We start from the raw sequence: 26795 nt of genomic DNA, 5'->3' as shown, positions 1-26795 counted from the left end.
ATACAGAGGAAAATTTTATTAGTGAATTCCAGTATTTACAAGGCATCTTTTCTAGAATCAAGCAACCCGTGAGTCTGTCAACTTGGTGGCTGAGCGCCCAGCCCCAAGCTGAGCAGATAGGAAACAGACAAGAACTGGTCCCCAGGAGCCAACCCCTTGCTGGGCATTTCATGAAGGAGACAAACTATTAACTACTCAAGAAATAATCAGAGGAGAGCAAAAAAGAAGACAGTGGATATCACATGATCATTTGTATGATTCAGCTAGTAGAATGGAGGTTTGAACCCAGTTAGGTCGGTGTATTCAAAAGCCAATGGCCAGCAAAGCACAGGGAGATCAGCTCGGTGCTTTGTGACCACCTAGAGGGGTGGGATAGGGAGGGTGGGAGGGAGACACAAGAGAGAGGAGATATGGGGATGTATGTATATGTATAGCTGATTCACTTTGTTATACAGCAGAAACTAACACACCATTGTAAAGCAATTATACTCCAATAAAGATGTTTAAAAAAAAAAAACCAATGGCCATCCCACTGCCCCACCCTGCCTCCTTGCTTCATGATAGGAAGATAATCATGATAATCATCAGCGTTGCTAGAGAGCACACCACATGCCAGGCACTGCCCTGGGTTTCACATGTGCTATTCTTAACCCATTTTACTCATGAGGAAACTGGTAAAGGTGGGAGAGCTGAGCCACAAACTCAGGCAGGCTGGGTCCAGAGCCTTTGACCACCATGCCCTTCTGCCCCTATGAATGCTGCTATTTGGTCTTGTAGCTTCTTATGCAATTAAGACACCCTAGATACATCATACAATGATAGTTCATCTTGCACTAATACTTCATATATGAATGGCTCTTTGGAGTTTACACAGGGTATTTTCACATCTCCCATTCCATCCCCACAGCAACGCTACAAGATGAACAAGGCTAGGATTACGAATCCCCCATTTTGTAGATGATGAAACTGAGGTTAAGGAGGTTGAGTGAGGTACCCAAGGTCATGCAGCTAGAAGCTATTAGACACAAGTCTCAGGGTCAGGTAGTCACAACTGGAGAGGACCTTCCAAGTCACGTTACCCAACTCCTCATGTTCAGATAGGCAAACTGGTACCTGGAGAGCAGGTGAGGCTTGCTCAAGGTCATCCAGGAAAGACTTGTTCAAGGTCAAGTGGTAAATCAGCAAATGAGCCATAGTTTGATCAAGGTTTCTGCCTCCCTGCTGAGAGATTTACACCCTGTTGCTTTTGTCAGATCTCCAGCAATCCTCTTGGGTTTTCCTACTGCCAAAATTTATTTTAAAACCCTTTTTGTTCAGTGTTCTGTGATATATGACATTCTCCTGAATTTCTGAGGGAGTCCTTGCTTGGGTGGGGGAATGTCTAGGTGACAATCAACTTGGAGAGGCCGTGAGTCTATAGCGATTTAAAGAGAATCTTCACTCTTTTGCTGCTCTCAGAAGAAACTCCCAAAGCTGGTCTCTCTCTGTGGTCTGTTCTGCTCCCTAACCTTTGGGCCTAAACTGGGGCGATGGCTTTGAGAGGTTTAGCTGGGACCACTTGGATTTGTGTCTTACAGCTGCCCCTTCCAAGATTACAGTTCAAGATCCCATACATCTCCTGCCATGGACAGGAAACGTCTGGGCCAGAGCTGCGTGGAGGGAGCCCAATTTGTGAGACACCCTGGGTAGGAGCCTGTGAGCCAAGAGCTGTTCACTTCAGATGCGGCTCAGACCACTGGGGTCTGGATCCCACCTGGGAGGCTTCGACAGGCCCAGGGTGTGTGTGGTGGCTGAGGTGGGGGCAGTTAGAGGAAGGGAGAGGGAATCCGGAGCGGTGGGCATCCAGGAAAGAGGTCCTGGGACTTAGGTTGGTGGGAACAGTAGGCACAGTTTGTATGAACATTCAGCTGAAAGAGAGATGCTGCGGCAGCTGGACATAAAAAGGTCAGGGGCGGGGGCTGGCCACCAGGAAAGGGAGAGGCAGGGACAGGACTCCGCAGCGAGGGGTTTTGTCTGTGCAGGTCGCAGCGGAAGCAGAGAGAGCACAGGCTCAAACCGTGAGTAATCTGTTCGCAAACCCTTCACAGCCAACCTGGCTTTGACAATGAACCCTTGGTGAGACTGAGGAGCCATGTCCTCGTCTGCAGTCAGGAGATGACCCAATGCCAACTTGAGTGTTTCTCACTCCAATCGCTGGTCCGTCCTGTCCGTAGTCACCCCCCTCTGACAATCCCAGGAGGTACCAACCTGGGATGACCCTTCCATGAGGGTTAATTTTAGCACCCAGTTATTTAATCAAATGTGGATCTAGGTGGGGCTGAGAAGGGATTTTGTAGTTGTGATTAACATCTACAGGCAGTGAAGATGACCCTGGTAGTCTGTGGGAGGGCCTCATCCAATCACTTGGAGGCCTGAAGAGCGAAAACTGATGTTTCCCAGAGAAGAAGAAATGGTGTTTCTAGAGCACAGCATCACCTCGTGCCTGCGTTGGAGCCTGTCAGCCTGCCCTGGACTTGGCAGTCCCCCCATCCCATGAGCCAGTTTCTTAAAATAAAGGTATTTCTTTTAAAAACTGTATATACATATTTATTTTATAGCTATCTACCATCTACGTATCTATCTATGTGTCCATCTATGTATCTATGTCTGTATCTATCCTCTCTGTATCTATCAATCAATCTACCTATCTTTGTATCTATGAACCTTTGTATCTACCAATGTATGTACCTATGTACCTATGTACCTATCTATCTATCTCCATCGGTTCTGTTTATCTGGAGAATCCTGACTGATGATCCCTCTTTCAGAGCCTTGAGAACAGATCACTGATCAGACCCTTCCCAGACCATCTCCTGGCACATATTCGGGTCCCCTTATTCCTCTCCCTCCTGCCCCTCTGTCCGTGTGCTCCAGCCCATTGCTCCTTCAGCAGTCCACACCCATGGGTTTTACCTCAGCCTCCTTCTCTACACTCATGACCGTTAAAAGGCCAGAAGGACCCAGATGAGAATGGAATCCCGTAGAAGAGCAAGCTTGGTAGCAGCTTGAAGGGCTGAGAGGTCTGGACCAAGGGCGCAGCCATGGGAGCCACAGGAACCCCAGCCAAGGGAATGCTGCAGGCAGTCTGATCTGGGGCCCTCTGCTGAGAGTGATTTTGACCTCCAAGGGTCCTCTCACCACTCACTCAAGAGTCAGTCCCAGGAGGGAGTATCTGATTGGCGGAGGTTGTATTTCACATGTGCCTATCCACTGCCCGGGCAGGAGATGCTGGGGAAGCACTGGGTTTCACTAGGCTTACATGGTGATGGTGCCATGGGAGGTGGGTGCTAGTTTTCCTTCCTCACAATGGGGGAACTCCCTCAAAAGAGAAATCAGGTTCTAAGATGAGGGCAGATACTAGACAGATTATAAGTTGCAGGTAAACCTCTTGGAGCTATTGTTCAACTTAAGCCAATAACGGTTAGATGGTGTTGCTTAAAAAGGAGCAGGGTGGAGTGGACAGAACGTAGGTTCTGAACGTGGATGACCCAAGGTTGAATTCTACCCCTTATTACTATTGTGACTCTGGGCAAGTTACCTAACCTCTACGAGCCACAATTTCCTCCTCTGAAAAATGGGGATAATAACATTACCTACAGCCCCCAAAATTACACGTGAAAACACTTTGTAAACTCTAAAGTATTTTGAGCCCTTGGGGGCAGTGGGGATGGGGCAATCATGCCTAAGGCATCTTCTCAGCTTGGTGCCCAGCTCAAGCCTGGTACCCAGTAAATGCCCAGGAAGTGTTTGTTGAGTGAATGGATAAAGTGATCATGGGATTATTATCATCGTTCTAACTTGACCATCAGCTTTGCAGAAAAACCCAGGCAGATGCTGTTGGACTCTGATGTGAGTTTTGTGAGCTGAGCTGAATCTTTTTCTTTTCTTTTCTTTCTTTCTTTTTTTTTTTAAACAACAACCCTTTTGACATTTTCATTTTAATATGTGAAACCTGGCTACTTGTCTCAGGGAAAGTTTATGGAAAAAAAGCTTCCAGCTGGCTTTGGGGCAGCCCATAAAAATGTACTGAAAACTTTGACCAGTTAGAATTTAGGAGCTGTTGGATGACAGAGATCAGTGACGCCATAAACCCTGGTGAGGCCCACAGTATTTCAATAATTAGCTCTCTGGGCAAGAGGATGCGTTCTTTATTCCTTCCTGGTTCCTAGTCAAAGGATGGGGCCCAGAATCTGCTAAAGAGAAACCACAGCTTTCAAATAACCGACAAACACATCTCTAAACAGGGGCAGCTTGTGATTCAAATGGTTTCAAAGGGCGTGGGGGAGGGAAGGGTTTTGAAGAGCTTTAACAGTAGCAAGCTGATCAGAATACCCACACCTCTCTCTCCCGGCCAGCTTTCCAAATCCTCCCCCTCCCTCAGCTCAAGTCTGACCTCCTCCAGGAAGCCCTCCTTGATAACCCCAGCCCATTATGGATTTGTTCATCCATATGACTCTTGGACTTAAAACCCGCCAGAAGTTCCTCTGAGCCTCAGGGCAAAATTCAATCTCCCTAGCTTGACATGCAAGGCCTTTTGTGATTTGGCCCCTTCCTGCCTCTGTGGCCTCTTCTCATATTCCTTCCCCCTACCCTTGACTCAGCTGCACCAGACAACCTTCCGCTCTATCTCTTCCCCCTCTCCGTTCGGGCCTCAGAGTCTTGGACTGTACCCTTGCTTTGGCTGGGATTCTCCTTCTCCTTCTTTATGTGGCTGGATGGTATTTATTCCCAAAATTCAGCCCAGGGCTCTCCTCCAGAGGATGGGGTGGTGGAGAGTTTGAGTCCCCCAGGCTGGCTTAGGGGTCTCCATTTGGGTTCCCAGAGTACTCGTCACACTTACCCCGACAGTCCACTTACCTCCATCCTCTCTGCTCTCCCGGGAGCCCTCCTCATCTCAGTATCTCTCCAGCTGATACCAGACCTGGCCCAGAGAACATGGTCCTTTTTAAGCCCTGCTCCTCACACCTGGTAGTCCTCTGGGATAACCTGGGGAGCTTTAAAATGCTGATGCCTGTGTTCTCCTCAGAGATTCAGATTTTATTGGTCTGGGAGGTGGCCTGGGCCTGAGGATGGGTTGAAAAATTCTCCAGGTGGTTCTAACGTGCAGCCAAGGGCGAGCACCACTGTGATTGACAGCACCTGACTCAGGACTCCCCCCAGAGACTCAGAGGAGCTACACTCTGGGCATCTGTCAGGGAGCATGATCTTGAACTCACAGCCCCACTGTACTTGCCAAAAGCTGTGTTGAAAGGAACACTATTCATCCATTTACCTGGATCGGTGGTGCTGAGCAGCTATACAATCACTCTTGGGCCCCAGCCAGCCATCCAGCCTGTCAGGAGAGACACCTGCACCTCAATACCTGTTAGAAAGACTGAGCCCCACCCCAGATCCAAGGAGCCCAGCCTGGGACCCCGCACTGTAAACAGTTACTGACTGCTGCTGTCACACACACCAATGTGACACAACTCAAAATATCCTAAACCAGGGCTGCAAGCTCCTGACAACTTGCAAAGCCAGGTAGGGAAGTTGAAAACAAAAAGGGCCTCAGGGAACCATGGAGGGATCATCGGAAAACTACTCAGCTCAAGCCAATTCTCAACCTTAGGGAATGTGGGTCCCATGTAGTCAAATCCATTTTTTTTTTTTAAAACAGACCGTCAAAATCTAGCTTTTTAGGTGAAATTTCCTAACAGTTTAAAGTTGGCAATGAATCCAAACCGTTTAAGTATACTTCTCAGGCCAAACAGAGCTTACCTGAGGACTGCATGTAGCTAGCAGCCTGCCAGTTTGTTCTAAATGTTTCCTATAAACGCTGCGTGGGGATTAAACCAGAGAACGGAGACCGGCAGGCCTGTCCTGCGCTGTGCTCTCTCCCCTGAGCTGCTTTCCGCTTTGGGACTTGGGCCAGCATGGAGGGGAGCACAGGAAACAGCCCCTGGGGCCTGTGCTGTACGTGCAGTCTGTACGCCGTTTGGGGACATTGCTCCCTACGTTCCACCGTGTTCTCCTCACGCCAACTCCCTAGGAAAAGGCCTCTCTGGTCTTAGGGCTCAGGAGAGTCATGTTTTCCTGCAGCCGCTGATTCGTTGGTATCTTATGGACCCTGAACCTCGTGGGATTAGATTTTGGCTGCTAGAAAGCTCAGAGGACAATTTGGGGCTGGTCTCCTGTAACCCAGAGGACCACGAGCTCTGCCTTTTGTCTGCCTGTCTTATTCCCGGGTTCCTCTGACCTTTCCAGCTTCTGTTTTCCATTTGGCAACCGTCACATGACCACGCCTCTAAAATTTTTATTCTCTTGTACATCAAGAAGTTATGTTAAGTGCTTTCTGGAGTAAGGCATGCTATAAATAAAGAAGCCCATACAAAAGAGTAAGTGCTCAACAAGAAAAAAAAGAAAGCTTGTTGAATCAGTGACTTCTTGAATGATTCATCTGCGGTCCCTCCCAGGGCTGTGCACGGAGCAGGTGTTCAGGAAATGAAGGGCAGGGTGATAGAGAGGAAAGTGACGGTTTAGAGATGGTGAGACAGTAGCCCTGTCATTTCCTAGTGACTAGGACCTTGGCCAAGTTATTTAAGCTCCCTTAGCCTCAGTTTCCTCATCTGAAAAATGGGGATAATCTCAGAACCCACTTTCTGGAGGTTGTTGGGAGGACTGAACGAAGTTTTGTATGTAAAAGGCCTGGTGCATAATAGACACAATAAATGGCAGCCGTGATTATTAATTATGAAAACCCCCTTGTGTGGCGATGTCATTATTTAATAGCCTAATTAATAAGGTGTGCCCCATGGATAAGGGTACTCTTGCTCTGCTCAGGTCGGCTAGACGCTGAAAAAGAAGCCACATGTAAACACTGGCGGAATAAAATGGAAATGCATTCCGAGAAGTCCTTGATTTCCTCAGCTCTCTGTCCCAGCTCTCTGCTTACCAGGCCCCGGGCACCCCTGGTTTCAGTGGTGATGCAGGTAGCTTCCTCTCCAAGTCTGCAGCTGCCCCATCACTCTCTTCCCAGCACGCTCAGCTCCTGTCCTGCCTTCCACATCACTCAACTCTCCAGCCGTCCTGTACATCCCTTTCTTAGAAGCCGCTGGCAGTTTTCTCCAAGCCTTCCAGCTCCTTCTTTAGCTCTGACTGTCCCCTCTCCTGATGATCACTTAAGGAAGCAAATTCATCATCGACAATCACTTGCCCTCATTGCTCAATGGACGCACCTCCACTTTAGGAAGTCTGTGCCCTGTGGTGTCCAGGAGGAGCACTCAGACGACTGAACGTAGTATTGGGGAGCAGGGCATTCCCCTGAGGGTGGGACAGTCAGGAATGCAACCCTCTACTATCGGTATAGGGAAGGCAGCTCATCATACATCCTTGCCATGGAATGTCGCATCTCCCTAATCACTGAAAATTTATTCAGAGGGGGCACCATAGTGTAGGCAGAGTTTCCCAAAGTGTGGTCCTGGACCAAGAGCATCAGCATTAACTGGGAACGTGTGACAAATGCAAATTCTCTGGCTCCACCCCAGAACCACTGAGTTTAAAAATCTGGGGGTAGACCCAGCACTCTGTTATTTTTTTTTAATTAATTAATTTTTTTGGCCATGCCACGCGGCTTGTGGGATCTTAGTTCCCTGACTAGGGATCAAACCCGGGCCCCTGGCAGTGGAAGCTCAGACTCCTAATCACTGGACCGCCAGGAAATTCCCCTAGCACTCTGTTTAACAAGCCCTCAGCCTGGTTCAGCTGAGTGGCAGTTTGCAGACCTCTGGAGTGGAGGGAAGGGCGAAGCCTGGATTCCAGTTCTGAGCCTCAGTTATCTCCTCTGTAAACAGGGACCATGCTTAAGGCAGGGGCCTTCTGTCAGGGAAGTGAGATTAGTGTGGGACTCATGCCCGCACATGGTTGGTGCTCAGCCATCCCTCACCCAGTCGTTCATCAAACCAACCACTGAGGGTCAAGTATGACCTGACACTGCTCTGTGATAGGCCCAGAATCAATCATGAACCCCAAGACTCCTGACTCTGTCAAGGAGGGGAAGTAAGACAAAGTTACGGGAAACCTGATTAGAAAGGTTGGTGGGGGACCTGCATGCCCAATTTAGGATTTTTTATTTTATTTTATTATTTTATTTCATTATTTCTTTTTTTAAAAAATTGAAGTATAGTTGATTTACAATGTTGTGTTAATTACTGCTGTACAGCAAAGTGCTCAGTTTATATATATATATATAATTTTTCATATTCTTTTCCATTATGGTTTATCACAGGATATTGAATATAGTTCCCTGTGCTACACAGTAGAATTTTTATTTTAAATGTTTCTATTACTTTTCTACAACAAAGCAACCGGATGCTGTGATTCCAGCGGCCCCTGGGGCCACTTGGTCTCTTCTCTCCAGGCCACCTCCCAGTCCCTGCCAGGGCCGTGGAGGAGCAGCTACAGAGCATCGGGGATACCCGGCACCACCCCCCCGCTGACCTTGACGTTGCACAGGTGGAAGGCAGCCTCGGGAGGCCCTCTTATCAGGCACTGAGGCCCTGGCTGCCTGCAGAAGGCCTGGCACGGTTCAGGAAAAGGCGCCTGGGAGAGCAGAACCGCGTGTTTGGAATGCTGGAGCTGCTCAATGCATTCCATATGGCTGCGGGTGCTGGCGGCCTGGCCCGACCCAGGGGACCGAGGGAGGGGGACGGACCCTGGCAATCAGCCGCTCCCCCATTAGGCCCTTGCCAGCCCCTCCCTGCAGGAAGGCACATTTATTTGTGCTCATTTACTGTCTGTCTCCCCTCCGTCCTGTGCTGGGATGTTGAACACTGATTGCCAAGACTAGCCCGGTGCCAGGAACATAGATGTTGGGAGGATTTGATGAGTGAACACCTAATAAACAACTTATTCGTAGAAGGCTTTAGGGATTCTTCCTCTTAAATAAGCCCAGCACACAATCCCCCAGAGCACTCAGCTTCAGCTAACGTTCCTGGGAATCTTCTGTGTGTCTAGACCTCACATGTGTCATCCAGCTGCCCCTCATAACCCCACCAGTTGGGGACTGTGTCACCCAGCTTTGCCCATGAGGTCAGTTGGGTTCAGAGCTGGTGATGTGACTTGCCCAAGGTCTCACAGCCAGCAAGGGTAAGGATCTGAAAGCAGGTTAAAGGATTCCAGGTCCAGTGCCCTTTCTGTCCAAGCTCCAGAGGGAGGGAAGTCCTGCTGAAGCTTTAATCTACCCTGACTTCCTGGGGTTTGTCCTCACTCAGATCCCAGAGTTCCTCAGACTCGTAAAGTAAGGAACTGACCCGTTAAGAAAACAAGGCACAGAAACCTCCAGCAACCTGAAAATTGTTTCCCCCAGTTTTATTGATGTATAAATAACAAACCTGACAGAAGTTTTGAGCTTTCAGATTTAAGGGAGAACAATTGCCTTAAAGAGGATTCTGTGATTTTCATGTTGTGTTTATGTAATAGCTCTAGAGGCATGGTGGCTTGATTAATAGGCTCTTTGGGTAAAACCGTGGAAGTCCTCCAATCAAAATTAGGAACTCAATAAAGAATAAAACCCAATACTATTATTCAACATTGATCTGAAAGTTTTAGCCATTGCTGTAATGTGAAGCAAGGAGGTGACTTAGGAAAAAGACTACCACTTCTTAAGGATTCTGAAATTGGAGTTTATATTAAATATCTTATTTTACTGAATACTCATAGCACCTCAACAAGATAGTTATTTTATGTATTTTATATTAAATATATTATTTTACTGAATACTCATAGCACCTCAACAAGATAGATAGTTATTTTATGTATTAGCATTGTTTCCATTTTTTTCCTTATAAGGGAATTGAAGTTCATAGATGATAAGTAACTTGCTTATGTTTATCCACCAAATGATCCTTGTGGCTCCAGAGTGTTGCTGCTATTTGTAAAGGAGTCAAAATTATGCTGATTTAAACAGGATTTGTTTGTCCATCTTGAAAACCATCAGTAAAATTAACTGAAAAAGCTACCAGAATAAATAAGAGAATTCAGCAAGGTGATTGGATATAAAAGGCAGTCACATCTGTACCACCCTACATACTAACATAACCAATTAGAAAGCATAAGTTGAAAAAATTTCCGTCATAACATATCAATAACTAACCTTAACAAGAAATGTGAAAGACTGATAAGAAGACAACCACACATCTTTACTGAGAAACAGAAAAAGATAAATAAATGAAGCTTCATTCCTACTGTGGCCTTGGATAGGAAAACTGGATGTTGTAAAGATGTCAACTTTTCTCAAGGTAATTTGCAAGTTTAATGAGACGCCCATAAAAGTCTCTGAAATATTTTTTATCATGTTTGTTCCATCTGCAAGAATAAAAAGTCAAAAAATGTTGAAAAATACAAGTAATACAAAAAAAGGGTTAATTTGATGCGTGAAGGAAACCAACACCTGTCATGTCACATTTTAAAACATACTCTGAAACTTTAGTAATCAAAAATAGCATGGTAAGGATATAAGAAATGGTAATGGATAAGAAGAACAAAAATAGCCCAGAAACAGTCCTTATCATTTACAGGCTTCAGTGTGTAATAAAGGTGGTGACCAAATCACCAGGTAAAGGAAGAATGATTCAACCTCAAGGCTAAGACAATTGGCCAGCCATCTGGAAAAGAATTAAGTCAGTCTCATCTCTCACTTTATATCAAATAAATTTCTGATGGAGGAAAGAGTTAAAATATGAGTCCATAAAACTTAGAAGAAAATCTAAATAAATATTTTTCAACTTAAAAACAAAACTTTTTTAACCTTGTATTTGGAAATAATTTGACTCACATAAAGTTGCAAAAATAGTACAGAATTCTTGTGTACCCCATCACATAGTTTTCCCTAATCATAACCTCTTACATAACCATAGTGCATTTTCAAAACCAAGGAATTGAAGCTGGTATGACGCTATTAAGAAACTACAGACCTGGCACATATATGTAATGGAATATTACTCAGCCATAAAAAGAAATGAAATTGAGTTATTTGTAGTGAGGTGGATGGACCTAGAGTCTGTCATACAGAGTGAAGTAAGTCAGAAAGAGGAAAACAAATACCGTATGCTAACACATATATATAGAATCTAAAAAAAAAAAAAAAGGCTCTGAAGAACCTAGGGGCAGGACAGGAATAAAGATGCAGATGTAGAGAATGGACTTGAGGACACGGGGAGGGGGAAGGGTAAGCTGAGATGAAGTGAGAGAGTGGCACTGACATATATACGCTACCAAATGTAAAATAGCTAGCTAGTGGGAAGCAGCCGCATGGCGCAGGGAGATCAGCTTGGTGCTTTGTGACCACCTAGAGGGGTGGGATACGGAGGGTGGGAGGGAGACACAAGAGGGAGGGGATATGGGGATATATGTATACATATAGCTGATTCACTTTGTTATACAGCAGCAACTAACACAACGATGCAAAGCAATTATACTCCAATAAAGATGTTAAAAAAAAAGAAACTACTGACCTGGGACTTCCCTGGTGGTCCAGTGGTTAAGAATCCGCCTTCCAATGCAGCGGACATGGGTTCCCCTGGTGGGGGAACTAAGATCCCACATGCCACAACTAAGACCCGAGGCAGCCAAAATAAATAAAATAAATTAAAAATAAAAAAGAAACTACAGACCTTATTTGGATGGGGACATTTTAAACAATAAGAAATACAATTCCGTTTAAAAAATTAAAATCTTTAGTGTATTAAAAAAATCATAAAAGAAATCAGAAGGGCAGATAACAAATTGAGAAAAGTACTTGCAATAAGTGTGACCGATGAATAGTAATTACCATGCTTTGTGATAAGTTAATAAGAAAAATACTAACATGTATATAGAAATTTGGACACAGGGCATGTGTAGACAATTCACATAAAACGAAATGTAGATGGTTACTAACCATGTGAAACCGGTTCATCCTTCCTAGATACCAAAGGCAACTGTGTTAAATTTAAAATGCCATTTCTCATCTAGTAAATTAACAAATATTTTAAAAATATAGCAATACTGAGTGAGATGAGATATATACTTCAATACACTACTTGGGGAAATTTAAATTAGTACATCATTTCTGCAAAACATTTTTCAATATGTATCAAGAGCCTTAAAATTGTTCACATCTTCGAACCAGGCATAGCACTTCTAAACATCTCTCCTCTGGCTGTTATCAGAGGTAACACCAAAGACTTGTCAAGATTGTTCATCATAGGGACTTCCCTGGTGGCACAGTGGTTAAGAATCCACCTGCCAATGAAGGGGACACGGGTTCGAGCCCTGGTCCTGGAAGATCCCACATGTCGCAGAGCAACTAAGCCCATGCGCCACAACTACTGAGCCCGCGTGCCACAACTACTGAAGGCCGCGCACCTAGACACCGTGCTCCACAACGAGAGGCCACAGCAATGAGAAGCCCACGCTCGCCACAACGAGAGAAAGTCCGTGCACAGCAACGAAGACCCAACGCAGCCAAAAATAAATAAATAAATTAATTAATTAATTAAAAGAAAAAAAGATTATTCATCACAGTGGGTAAAAGCTGAATTATCTGACAGTTAGGGAATGGTTAAATTACTTCTGTCCCTTCCACATAATGGAATATAACACTGTCATGACAATATTTTTTCATAGATTTTTAATGGCTTGGAAAAATGTTAATAATAATATGAAATGGAAAATTAAAGATAAAGATTGGTATATGTATATGATACCAATTTTGAAGACTGTGAGTGTGCGTGTATGTATCTGGTATATATATCTATATATCTATATATGGCAAGAAATACACCACCACGTTAATAGTAGTTATCTCTGAGTAGTGGGATACTCTTCTGTATTTCTCCCTTCTTTTTAAAAATAATGAGCAGCTATTGCTTTTATATTATTATTTTAATGGCTTTATTGAAATATAATTTACTTATCATAAAATGCACCCTACCTTTACATTATTTTAAATGATTATGTATTTTGTTCATTTAAAAAGAAATTTATATTTATTTTATTTTGTTTTTATTTATTTATTTATTTATTTATTTATTTCCATCTTTAGCATATTAGAAAGCCACTAAAAATTATGTTTCTGAAGAGTTGTTAATGGCATGGAAAAAAAAACACAGCATAAGATTAAGTGGAGAGGAAAGCAGGATTCAAAATTGAATCACAAATAATCTTGATTTACGAAAAAATAAAATCAGAGAAAAAATACCAGATGATTATATGCCAGAATAACACTGGTTGCCTCTGATTGGTAAGATTATGGGTATTTTTTTCTATGCTATATTTTTATGAGCCTTCAAACAACAAACATTTGTTACTTTTATAATCAGAACATAGAAGTATAAAAGCAAAAAGAAGCACAAAAGCAGGAGCCCAAGATACTTGAGGCTATTATAAAGCAGCTTCAAGCCAGTATTAAATGAGGCCAAGATTCCAGGCCCAGGAGTTGCAATGAGGGAATCAGTATCAGTAATACTTGAGGACTCACAAACATTAAGTAAGAGGCCAGGAAGCTCTTGTTTTCAAAATTATGAGAACCTTAAACCCTTGGGCACAATATCTCAGGAGAAATCTTTTTTTTTTTTTTAATTAATTAATTAATTCATTTATTTATTTATGGCTGTGTTGGGTCTTCGTTTCTGCGCGAGGGCCCTCTCCAGTTGCGGCAAGCGGGGGCCACTCTTCATCGCGGTGCGCGGGCCTCTCACCACCGCGGCCTCCCCCGTTGCGGAGCACAGGCTCCAGACGCGCAGGCTCAGTAGTTGTGGCTCACGGGCCCAGTTGCTCCGCGGCACGTGGGATCTTCCCAGACCAGGGCTCGAACCCATGTCCCCTGCATTGGCAGGCAGATTCTCAACCACTGCGCCACCAGGGAAGCCCACCTCAGGAGAAATCTTGACCCAATAGCTTTGAAATCCTGGAAAAGGTGATAGAAAAGGAAGAGGTTTAGCTTTTTCTGCTCACCATTCACCTAAACACGAGCTTTGTCCTGCCCATGACTGTTACCAAAACCCAGTAGAAACAAGACGCAGTGCTCGCACAGACCCCAGCCCTGTGGTCTGTGGGTCTCAATGCAGTCTACTTATAATTGATGGCATCTGAGAGTTGGGGCATAAGTTCAGTCCCCGGCCCACCCCTCCCCCGCCCCAGCCAGCTTTTTTTCCCAGCACTCCTCCCTGTCCTCACAGCATTCTGCAGTCTCCCTCCACTGGCCTTTTCCGGTCTCAACAGTGGTCTAGTCTACCCCAACCCACTCCTTCTGTCACAGCTCTATTTGACATGGACCACTGAGAACCAGCCCTGACAACATAGTAGGATGTTTCCCAATGCACGCTTCTCATAACCATCCCTGAAAGACATCCATGACATTCCATGGCCAAGGGGATTTGATTATTTAAAATTTGAGAAACTCCCTTTAGGAGATTCATAATGTCCATTCACATATTAAAGGTTTTGACAATACCTACAATAAGGAAACTTGTTTAAATCTGACCATGTTTAATAACTTCTTTTGTGAAAACTTTTTTAAAAAATCCTATTAAATCTAGTTACTTAGTGATCTAGGAGCACACTTTGGCAAGAACTACGTTAGAAGCTTCCTCCCCAGTAACACTTATGGCCTAGAAATAATTTGCAGTTCCCATGCCTTTATCTAATATCCTGATGTTGGAATTAGCACACTGAGGCCATTTGAGAGCATCAAGCTGCAGCTTCTGTATCACCTCATGATGTGTGTCCAACCTGCCCAAATGGAAATGAACCCACCCTCCTGCAAACAACAGACTGGGGCCCTGGTCCTCTCCCTTTATTCCTTCTGACTCCTTCTCCTGAGTTATCTGCTTCTCCTATCCTGTGTAATATTCACCAAAGACCACTCTACACAAGAGCTCAGACATCCAGCAGATGTTAGCAAAGAGGCAATCAGTCAAACAATCTGTTATCCAGGCTTGCTCCCTCCCTATCTTATCCAGGGATTTTTTTTAGAAGGAATCATAACATCTTTGGTTTTTCTTGATGATTAACTCATATCTCAGCTTACTCTTCACTTCTTCAGGAACACCTCCTTGATCTGATCAGATCCTCCATCTTATCCCCATAAGAAGTACCATACACTCTATGGTACCATGTACCTCTCCACGAAGTACCTATTACAAGTACCATTTTATGTTTATTTGTATGAACACGTAATTAATATCTATCTCCCTCACTAATACAAATACACAATAAATTACTATGTTCCACATGCTTCGTTAAATGTTTCACATTTTTTTCCATTTAATCCTCACCACAACCCAACTAAGCATAAAGGTTTAGAGGTACAATTATTATCCCTATTTTATAAATGAAACTGGGGCATAAAGTGGTCAAGGGACTTGACCAAGATTCCATAGCTAATAAGGAAGAGACTGGAATTTAAGTCCAAGCACTCTGATTCCAGAACTCAGTGAGAGTAACTTAATTACTTCACAAAAGTCCATGAGGGAATAAACAGTATCTGACTTTGCTCACCACTGTATCCTGAGTGCTTAGCACATACAATATTTCATTAAATTTTTGAACAAATAAATGAATGGATAAATATAATTCAAGTATAAAATTCAAATATTTCATAAATATGCAATTTATAAAGTAAAAGTTGTCCATAATCCTACCACCACCTCACCCAGAGAAAATAATTTTCAGCAGTTTTCTAACTGTCCCTTACAACGTGAATTTTATTGGGCAGTGTCACATACTTTACATATGTGGCTTATTCCATGAATTTTTGGCATTTCATGAGAATAACTGTTCTCCCTTCAGGACATTTCCATTACACTGGTACATTGTTTACTCACATTTCCTTTCCTACACCACCACAAACACTCATGTTTTGCTCAATATTAACAGATGATGGATAAGCAGATATTTACCACCAAAGCAATAAACAACATCATTCACAATGTCCATGATCAAAATAAAGAACTGTAGACTGGATAAGAATACAGATACGTAGAATCAAAACTGAATAAGTAATAAAACCCAGAAAGGAATAATTAATAAATGTTAAAACTGGAGACCGGGCCATAATAGCATGCCACATAGCTCTGCCCCTGTTTCTGGACTGTTCAACATTTCTAATAACCGTTTCAATGAAAACGGAAAACATGCTGATCATTTCTGAAGATAACACTAAACTGGTAGAGGTAGATAATATTTCAGATGACAAAATCAGTCTTTAAAATTTTTCCAGTAGATGGAAATAATGACACAAAACCAACAAGATTAAACTTAGTAGGATTTAATATAAAGTCTGAATTTAAGTCCTAAAACTTAATAATATAAATTTAGAATGGGGGCTTCATTTTCTTCTTAGCTTATGGAAAAAGCCTGGATGCAGCCAAAGAATGATTAAGCAAATCACACTTGTGCAGCAGACATGAATGTCAGTCACCAAACTTAGATGTGCAAGAAATGTCTGGTTATTTTCTATAACTCAGTTTAACTTCTAACCTGGAGACCTCAATCTGCCAAGCAGGCAGAGAATTTAATCGAAGTCATTCTTGAAGATTCTCTACCACCCCAGGAAGTTTCAAGGAAACATATACAGTGGTGAGACATGGGGAATAGGGTGGCCCCACCTGTCCCCTGTCATCTACCTGCACAACCTGCATGGACGCAGGAGCCCTGCCACTCCAGGCACTGTTGGGCCATAGGGTCTTTGCAAAGACTCTGTGCCCGAGCTCTCCCTACTTTCCACCTCCCTGGCTCTGCTGCCAAGCAGTAGGATGGGATCCCCGCTACTCAGGAACACATACTTCTTTCTTATACTCCCTCCTACTCTCTAAACTCCTTTTTGGTCTTGGGAAATCCTACCCTCAGAGGCACTTTCTGTTTTCTCCTTAGCAAATCTCCTTGGCCCTTACACCACCTCAATAAACATTCTAAGTTCCACTGTGGGTTTAGGCTTAGAGAAACAAAATCCAGAAGTCTACATACATGGCTTCTACTTTCTGCCTTGATATATACCTCCCTGGAGGCACAAGGGGAGTGCAGGCTACTTGCTTGAATTGGGGGAAAGAACCTGGAAAATTACAAAAAGAAACAAATTAATAGCTTGAAATATGCAGCCATAGAGATAATGGAGTGCTATTACATGGCATTAAGAGCAACTATATGGGCTGTAAAATTAGAAGAAAATGTGTCCCTGAAATAATGCTAAGTGAGAAAGATACATAAAAATGACTGCAATATAGAAATGCACATTTTTAGAAGAATCAGGACCTAATTTGAAATGATATAAATTGATGTAATATTTTTATGTAAAATTAATTGCATAATTTTTGAGAGAATAAACCATACCAAGACAATGCAAAACCAAAAACATTTTTAGAAATAATTTATTATAAACTCAATGCGATCTAATAAATGAGAAATGTGAGTTTTTTTAAGGAAGGCTAATGTAATTTTGAGGTGTATGGCATAAACTGTTATGTAGCTAATAAAATCCATTCTTCCCTTCCAAAAAAAAAAACAAATTTATATTTATTTTATTTTGTTTTTATTTATTTATTTATTTATTTATTTATTTATTTATTTATTGGCTGCAACGGTGGCATGAGGGATCTTAGTTCCCTGACCAGGGAGTGGACCCTGGCCCCCTGCAGTGGAAGCGCAGAGTCCTAACCACTGGACCACCAGGGAATTCCCTAACAGATTTATATTTGGAAAATAGAACAGTATTTAAAACTAAAAACAAGTCTTCTAGACTGCAACTGTATCAGTTAGGGTTCCACCAAAGAAAGAGAAAAAAATATATAAATGCCATTGAATTGTACACTTTAAATGGGTGAATTGTACAGTATGTGTGTTATATCTTAATTATACCTTCCTAAAGCTGTTACCAAAAACTTCCTAGCTCTGCCTCTCACCAGACGTGTGACCTTGAAAAGTGACCTCACCTCCCTCAGCCTCAGTTTCTTCATCTGTTAAATGGGGATGATGACAGCAGTGACCTCATGAGTTGTTGGGATGTTTTGCTGAGAGGACACAGTAAGCCCTTGGTAAACACTAACAATAGCGATTGTTTACTGAGGAGGGCTCCCCAGTGCCTGGCTCGGGGCTGGGCACTTATATTCATGACCTCACTTTGTCCTCTGACCCCCCCCACGCCGATTGTGCAGCGGAGGAGACCAAGGCTGAGGGCTCCAGCAGACAGGCAGCATCGAAACCCGGGTGTTCTGGAGGCCGGCACCTGAGTTCTAACCACAGGGCAATCCTGGTTTTCGTGTCGTGTTGCCTTTCCATACGTGTGGGTGCTTTCATGACTGGGACCCACTGCATCAGGAGATGTCAGCTGTACACCTGGAAGCTTCATCCACCTCCCTCCCTCCTTCCAAATGGATTCTCTCCTTTTCTCTGGCTTAGAATACTTTCCAAGGTAGAAAACGCTCCAGAGAAATGCCACCCAAGAACTGGTGACTTCCTCGAGTCCCTGAGGAGGTCAGGCCTTGGGGAGGAAGACTCAGACTCAGCTCTGCCCCCTCCTTGCTTGGAGAGACCTCTGAGCCTCGGTCTCGTCACAGAAAACGTGTGGATTATGATAGCATTTCCTTTCCAGGGATGTTGCAAGGCTGACTTACGCGCCCTGAGAGGCCCCAGCCCCAGGGTGTCAGCTCCTCCTGAGACTCCGTTGGCAGGGAGAGGGCAGGCCTGGGGCTGGCCCCCACCCAGCAAGCCTCACAGCTAGCTATGCGGAGCCAGCGAGTACAGCTGCTAAAAATAGAAGTCACATCTAGCAGGGACATGGGTTGGCCCAGAGGCAGGGCTCAGCCCAGGCAGATGGGAGTGGCGAGGGGGGGCCGGGACACTCGCCCACCACCAAGGCCCCTCACCTGCAGTGTGTGTGTGTGTGTGTGTGTGTGTGTGTGTGTGTTGGGGGTGTGTGATTCCCTTACTCAGTGCAAGGCCCCATCCCCAGCTACAACAGAGGGGTGGAGACTGCTCCTTCATCAGGACAACGAGAAAAGTCCTCTAGGGATGTTCAGTAGACATATAATGTGAGCTACACATATAATTGTCAATTTCCTAATACAAACATTAAAAAAAGATCAGGGGAAATTAATTTTAATAAATTTTATTTAATCTAATATAATGAAATGTTGATCATTTCAACATGTCATCAATATAAAAATATTAAGGAAATCAATGAAATTCTCTTTTTCATACTATGTCTTCAAAATGTGGTATGTAGGGCTTCCCTGGTGGTGCAGTGGTTAAGAATCCGCCTGCCAATACAGGGGACACGGGTTAGAGCCCTGGTCCGGGAAGATCCCACATGCCGCGAAGCAACTAAGCCCGTGCGCCACAACTACTGAGCCTGAGTTCTAGAGCCCGTGAGCCACAACTACTGAGCCTGCGTGCCACAACTACTGAAGCCCACGCGCCTAGAGTCCGTGCTCCACAACAAGAGAAGCCACCGCAATGAGAAGCCTGCGCACCACAACAAAAGAGTAGAACCCCCGTGCTCCGCAACTAGAGAAAGCCCGCACACAGCAACGAAGACCCAATGCAGCCAAAAATAAATAAATAAATACATTTATTTTTTAAAAATATGGTACGTATTTTAGACTCATGGCTCATCTCAATTTGGACTGGTCACGTCAAGTGCCATATTAGTTTTCGACCGCTGCTGTAACACATTAGCACTTAGTGCTTTGAAACAGCACGGATTTATTATCTTACAGTTCTGGAGGTTAGAAAGTTGGAAATGAGTCTCAGCGGGCTAAAATCAAGATGTTGGCAGGGCTGTGTTCGTCCTGGAGACTCCAGGGGAGAATTCGTTCCTTGTCTTCTCCAGCCCGCCTTCCATCCATCCATCCATCCACCCATCCACCCATCCACCCATCCATCCACCTATCCATCCAGCCATCCATCCATCCACCCACCCACCCACCCATCCATCCATCCCTTCCTCCATCTTCAAAGCGCATATCCCAAACTGCTTCTGTTGTCACATCTTCTCTCCCTTTGCTTTACTTGTCACTTTGCCTTCTCTGACTCTGACCCTCGACTCCCTCTTATAGGACCCTTATGATGATATTGGGCCTGCCCAAAGAATCCAGGATAACCTCCCCATCTCAAGATCCTTAATCACATCTGCAAAGTCCCTTTTGCCATGTAAAGTAGCATACTCACAGATCCGAGGATTAGGGTGTAGACATCTTTGGAGAGCGTTATTCAGCTGGCCACACACGCTTTACAGCCACGCGTGTCAGCGGCTGCTGAACTGGACAGTATTGCTCTAGGGAAGTAAGGGGAAACATCTAGTTAGAGCTTCTACCTTCACCCTCCTGCTCAGTCACTAAGCCCCTGTGGGATCTCAGGCAAGTCAATTCACGTCCCTGGTTGTCCATACTTACCTTGTGTGTAAAGTGAGGTTGACAGTAACCCAAGCTTGGGAAAATGCAACAAGCTAGGAGGCACATCCATGCTTATTTAACTGTAAAATGAGGGGCAGTTCAATTGGCAGGAGAGGCTGCTGCCCTGTGGTAGGAGAATTGAATACCAGGCGGGTTCTCAGAGGCCATTGGGTTCTCAGCTGCCCCATTTTACAGATGGGAAAACTGAGGCCCAGAGTGGAGAAGAGGCTTGCCAGAGGTCCCCAGTGAGTTGGTAGCTGAGCCAGGGAGGGGATCCAGTGGGAAAACTGTTCCCTGCCACATCACGCTGCCCATCCGTCTGAGTTTCCTCACTTATAAAATACAAATAGTGATGGCATATTATCAGGGCTGTTATGAAGATCAAAGGACCTCCTACGTGTGAATGTGCCCTGTGAACAGCTAGAGGGTTGTGTAAAAGAAGGTCACGATGACACCTGGGCACAGGTGTTTATGGTCTCCCTCCAGGGTGAAGGCTGGCTGCACCCTCTACCTCCCTGGCCTGCAGTGCTCTGGGTACCTTGGAGGGTGTCAATCCTGTCTTTCCATCTTTCCCCTTTCCCACTTCTAGAACCAAGTCTCGGAGCAGCAGGAGGCAGGCCTTCCCCTTGTTGACAAGGGGCCCTTAGCCCTTTCCTGAAAAGTGACCTCCTCCAGGCTTGGCCCTCCCTAAACTCTGCTCCTCCTGCGGGGACTGTGCTCTGGTCAGGGCAGGGGACAGGTAAGTGCTCTTCCAGGCCTGGGTGCAGGAGCCTGGCTCCCCTGCTGGCTGGCCGTGCAAACCTGGGCACGTTCCTTGGCCTCCCTGTGCCCATCTGCACAGTGGGTGACAGGGGTTAGACCAGAGATGCTCACGGCCTCCTGAGACCTAAGATTCTGGGGATCCCTTCACTGTCTTCACAGAAGCCCAAAGACAAACTATTCCTGATTCAAACTCTCACCTGCACTGGTGGGCAGGGCCAGCGGGCTGGCGGGAGCCAGGGCGAGAGGCAGGAGTAGAGCAGGGATGCAGGGTGGCCTCCATCTGTGTCAGGCTCTACCCCCCTGCCAGCCTTCCAGCTCCACCCTGGACCCTGGGCAGAGGGCAGGGCTGTCCTGCGGAGTCGCAAAGAGGCCTCTGGGCCGGAAGGAACTGGTGCCGGCATCAGTGAGTGGTGAGGCTCTGAAAACACCTGACTGCAATGCAAAAAGGAACTCTCTGGATCTTAAGAACCCAACACACGGTTTAGGCGGGTTCCATGCCAGAGGGAGGAAGGGGTGCATGTCCCCTCCACCTCAAGTCCTGATGATGCTGGGCTTTGCAGAAACAGCCTCAGAGGTGCACAGCCCGTGGAAGATCTGTTCGTGATTGTCTCCTAAGTGCCAGCTCTGTGCTGTGTCTCGCGACCCAGAGTGAAGTCCAAGTGTCATTTTCTACGTGAGGTCACTGAGGCCCCACGAGGGTAAGGAGCTGGCCTCTGGTGGGTCAGTGATCGGGAGACAGAGCCAGGGCTAGTGGGAAGAGAGCTGTATGGCCTTGACTCATGGCTCCTCAGTGGGCTGGAGCTTGCGGGTTAAGACCTTGATAATAATTGTAGCAGGAATACTACATGACGCTCACACTAGGGGCTCCATCTAAGTTCCTGCCATGTGTTGGCTTGCTTCATTCCCACACATCCCTACAAGGTAGGAATTTATTATCACCTTTTTACACTTGGGGAAATGGAGGCACAGAGAAGTTAAAGAACTTGCCCAAGGACACACAGCTACTAAGTGACAGAGCTGGGACTTGAACTGGACTATCGGACTCCAACACCTGCTCTTGACCAAATGCAAGTGCGAGGCTGGGGGAGACAGTCTGAAGTGATCTGCATGCCCTGACCAGGGCATGCTGCTCACGTGCCGTGGGGAAGAGGGCCTCCTTCGGTCTGACTCTTTGCACCCAGAATCCCACATGGTCAGCACTGTATCTTTCCCCACCCACCTGTCCACTATGCAGATGGGAACGTGAGCTCAGATTTGCCTTTGTGTGGTTTTTTGTTGTTGTTTTGCCGCACCATGCAGCATGTGGGATCTTCCCTGACCAGGGATCGAACCCGCGTCCCCTGCATTGGGAGCGCGGAGTCTTAACCACTGGACTGCCAGGGAAGTCCTGGGAACGTGAGCTCAGAGATGGCAGGTGACTGGCCCAAGGTCCCACAGCAAGAGTACGGAGTCCCTGGCAGGCTGAACACCGGACACTTGATGGTCTAGGGGGTTGGGAGTGCACTCATACCCCCACCCTGCCCCCAGGAGACATCCGAGGGGCAGGCAGCTCCCCAGGGGGCACAGTAGCAGCAGAGAGGAGCTTTTCTCCCACCACCCCCAGTCCCAGACACCCGTGTCCCAGGTGGATTCCACTCCATGGCTGGCCCTGGGATTTCTCCCCAGATGAAGCTGTGCTTGTGAGAGGGAGCGGGGATAGAAATCAGTTGTTTCCATAAAGAGAACCTTCAATATTGAAATTGACAAGTTAGTGGGTACAGCCCAAGGGCAGGGGTGTGTGGAGCAGACCCAGGTCCTAGGAGGCTCTGCCTCTAGGCACCTGGCTGCCCTGAGGTAGTTGCTCTTCTCTGAGCTCCTGTGTTTCATCTGTACAAAGAGAACAGGGGCCCTACTGCTGGAAGAATAGATCTAACTGCCCAGAGGGCGGCAGTAGGGTGAGAGCAACAGGCGGGGAGGGACGATGGCTCAGCTGACCTCCTCCCACCAGAGAGGAATCGCAGGCCACCATAGCCGAGCCACTGACCTGCTGGGTGACCTTCACCTCCCTGCCTTACCAGGATTGGCTGGGACAGCTATGATGACATTCGCACCATACACCCCGGATTTTCTACGGAGGAAATGCCTTGAGACAGGTGGGAGTTGAGGAAAGGACCTGAAAAGGAAGAAATGTCATCAGCCAGATGACTGTAATATCCCAGCCCCTCTGGAATGGTCCCCAAACTCTGTGCCACATGAATGTGCTTTGCTTAAATGAACACAAGTCCCAGATGCCAAGGCAGAAAATGAGATCCAGCTCCTGGCAAAGGCTCAGTGGCCCACCAGCAGCTCCCCTGACTTCGTCCTTCCCCTTCCCCGTGGCCTGTGTCAATCCTACCCAAGAGGTCCCGCCAGGTGGAGTGCTCCAGGCAGGCACATCTCCCCTGGAGGAGAAGGGCTGGTGGTGGGTCCAGAAGGGACATCACATCCATCTGACCCTCTCCTGCTCCCCAAAGCACTGGAGAGGACACCACCATGGGTAAAACCTCTCATTGTGGAGGCAGAGACCTGCCTATTAGCTGTGTAACCTTGGGGAAGTTGCCTGGCCTCTCTGAGCTTGTTTCTTCATCTATAAAGTGAGGAAAACAGTGCCTTCCTCCTAGGTCAGTTATCAATATTAAGGGTGGTACTTGCAGGTAATGCAAGTAAAGTAGGTGCTCAATAAGCTGTAGTTCTCATCATTGTTATGGTTGTTTAAAAATGAACCCGCAGTCTGTGCAGACCTAAAACCGATCTCACCTTTCTGTACCATTTCCACAACATTGTGCTGATCACGTCATGGGATAAGGGTTTGAATCTGGCATAGACTGATCTGGGTCCAAGTCCTGGCTCCCAGCACTTGTGTGACCTTGGGTGGGTGATTTTTACCCCTCAGAGCCTGGGTTTCCTCCTCTATAAAATAGGGGTGATAATAATCACACCTCCTCTTGGGGTTTTTATGCAAGTTTCATGCAATGATGCCTGTGAGCCCTCAGCTCAGTGTCTACCGGTAGGCTCGGCACTCCATGACTGTTTGGGATTCTTGTTTCTGTTATCATTAGACTGGGACCCCACAGTGTCCAAAACTAGTGGTTTCCACAACCTTGGCATCCTCATAGCAACACTGTGAGGCTAGGATTTTCACCTTCATGCAGAAGTGGAAACTGAGGCTTAGCAAGTCTCTGCTCTGGAGCTCAGTAGGGGAGCCGGGGTCAGTAAGGGGAAGTGGGTCCTGTCTGCTCCGCTGGGGTACAGCTGCTTGAAAACAGAGGAAGCATCACTCTCCCCGGCCCAGGTGGGCACAGCGTCCCGCCCACTGGCTTCTGGACCCACGGTCTCTTTCAGACCCACAGAGCGAATCCTCTCCTGAGATCTCCGGGAGCCCTGCCCAGACACCAGATGAAAGGCAGAGAAGAGTCCAGGAGCCCTGCAGTCACGTGATCTCAGACAGGCTGCTCCTCTTGGTGCCTCAGTTTCTCCATCTGAGTGTGAATCACATCAAAAGTGTGAATCCTGATCCCACCACTGATTCAGATTGGGCTTGAACACATATCTCCCTCTTAGTTTCCGTGGCTTCGCCTATGAACGGGGGCTAACGGAAGAATGGGATAAGGGGGTGTTAAGTGAACAAAGGAGAGCATAAAGCTGTAATTAGTATGATTTAAATGCATTTTTTAAAGTCCGTGTGTGTGTGTGTGTGTGTGTGTGTGTGTGCTTGTATCTACTGTTTCAAAAAGACATAGAAAATTTATTAAAATGTTTCTAGTCATACTCTCTGGACACTGGGCTCATGACTGATTTTTACTTCTTTTTGTATATTACATTTGTAGTTTTCCAGTTTTTCTACCATGAGTATGTGTCTCTTACAATCAGAAATGAACAATTAAAGGCATAGTCGTCCATATGGCTCAGGGTGGTCCAAGGATCACCTGTGGACACCCCCGAGGTGGCCTGTAAGCCGCCGGGTGACAGCAAACGTTCCCTTTGCTGACTGTGCTCACGTGCCCCTCCTGGGCACCATCGGGGTGACATTGTGGTTCCCACGGGCAGGCCCTCTGGCTGGGAGCAGAGGTACCCATTGCCTCCCAGGGATTCCCGTGAAGATGTGACCTCATCTTGGCTGAAGACACAAAAGGAACTGAAGATTCGTCAATCTAAAAGAAGGAAAGTAACTAGAAGCAAAGACCTGGCTTCTAATTCCACTGCCTCCCTTTCTCCCACCTGACATTAGGCAGGGCACCTGGTCTCTCTGGCCTCAGTTTCCCAGTCTCTAAAAGGGGATTACACCATGCTTGCCTCACAAGGGTTTTGTGAGGATCCAATGAAACAGCAGCTTTGCCTGCGTCTTGCCTCCCCTCTTCTTGAATCATCTGTAAGAGGTGAGACATCAGGTGTTTGGTGCACTTAACATAGGGCTTTGGTGGAAGGTAAATTAGTAACGGTTTCAAATCATTGTCTCATCCTGCTGTTAACAGCCGGAAAGGTCACACGCAGGTTGATTTGGGAACCTCTCACCCAGTGCTGCTACTTTCGGGCAGTTGGGACAACCTTAGATGCCTTCTGTGCTTCTCTGATGCCATCCTGCCTTCCTGCCTTCCCCTCCGCGGTTCCACCTCCCAGACCTTACCTGAGGGCAAGACTGCATCCCATCTCTGGATCTTTACTGTCCCTCACAGCCTTATCCTCTGCATCTCAAAAATATTTTAAGGGTGAGTTTACAGGCCACCTCTTCCAGGAAGCCCTCCGTACTTCAACCAACGGATCTGGGTTCCTGTGCTGTCTCTGAGCCTCTCTTATGTATCAGTTTCAATGAGCTACTTATACCTGTTTCACCCACTGCACTAAGAGTTTCTTGAGGGTAGGGTGCACATCTTACCCCACACCCTAGGGGCCAGCACAGTAGGTCTCAATAAAGCTTTACCGAAAGAATGGCTGCAGCTCACAGTGTCTGAAGAGAGTATGTGTCTTTTCCCATCAGATACAAGCGATGAAAGGGACAGAGTGATATTTGTCCCTAGTAGTGCTTGTCCCACAAATCGCTTGTTAGCTTAGTGAGTAGGGATGATTTTTTTTTTTTTTTTGGCCAGGACACCAGCTTTGAGACAGATGTCCCCATCACTTGCTGGGCCAGACCTTTGTTTCTACACACATCAAGGAAGCAAGTCAGCCTCATGACAGGTTGTCAGCAGCGGGGACGAGAAAAAGAAGCCCTGACACGTTTGTAGCCTATCACGTGTGGCAAGATGCCATTACACTACAAAGCACTAGGGCTCGGGTATCATATTTGGGCCTCGTGAAAACTTTGTGAGCTGGGCAGGGCCAGGCAGGATGCTTCCCCGTGTTTGTAAATGAAGAGGCTGAGGCATGATGGGATACCAGGTCTGGACTAGGGGTGGGTCTGGGTTTTCTGATATACTGATCCCACTGGGCCGTGCTGCTCCGTCACCTCTTATGTGAGCATCATCCTCACAAACGCTGGGCTAGAGAGGACAGGCAGGGCTGCCGACCCATTTCACAGATGAGAACCCTGAGGGTGTGAGGCGTGAAGCCCATCACAGCCTCGGCAAATAGAGG

Source organism: Eubalaena glacialis, chromosome 9, assembly GCF_028564815.1.
Source record: "Eubalaena glacialis isolate mEubGla1 chromosome 9, mEubGla1.1.hap2.+ XY, whole genome shotgun sequence".
Classification (NCBI taxonomy): domain Eukaryota; kingdom Metazoa; phylum Chordata; class Mammalia; order Artiodactyla; family Balaenidae; genus Eubalaena; species Eubalaena glacialis.
The sequence above is the reverse complement of the archived record's forward strand: the minus strand, read 5'-3'. Positions refer to the sequence as shown.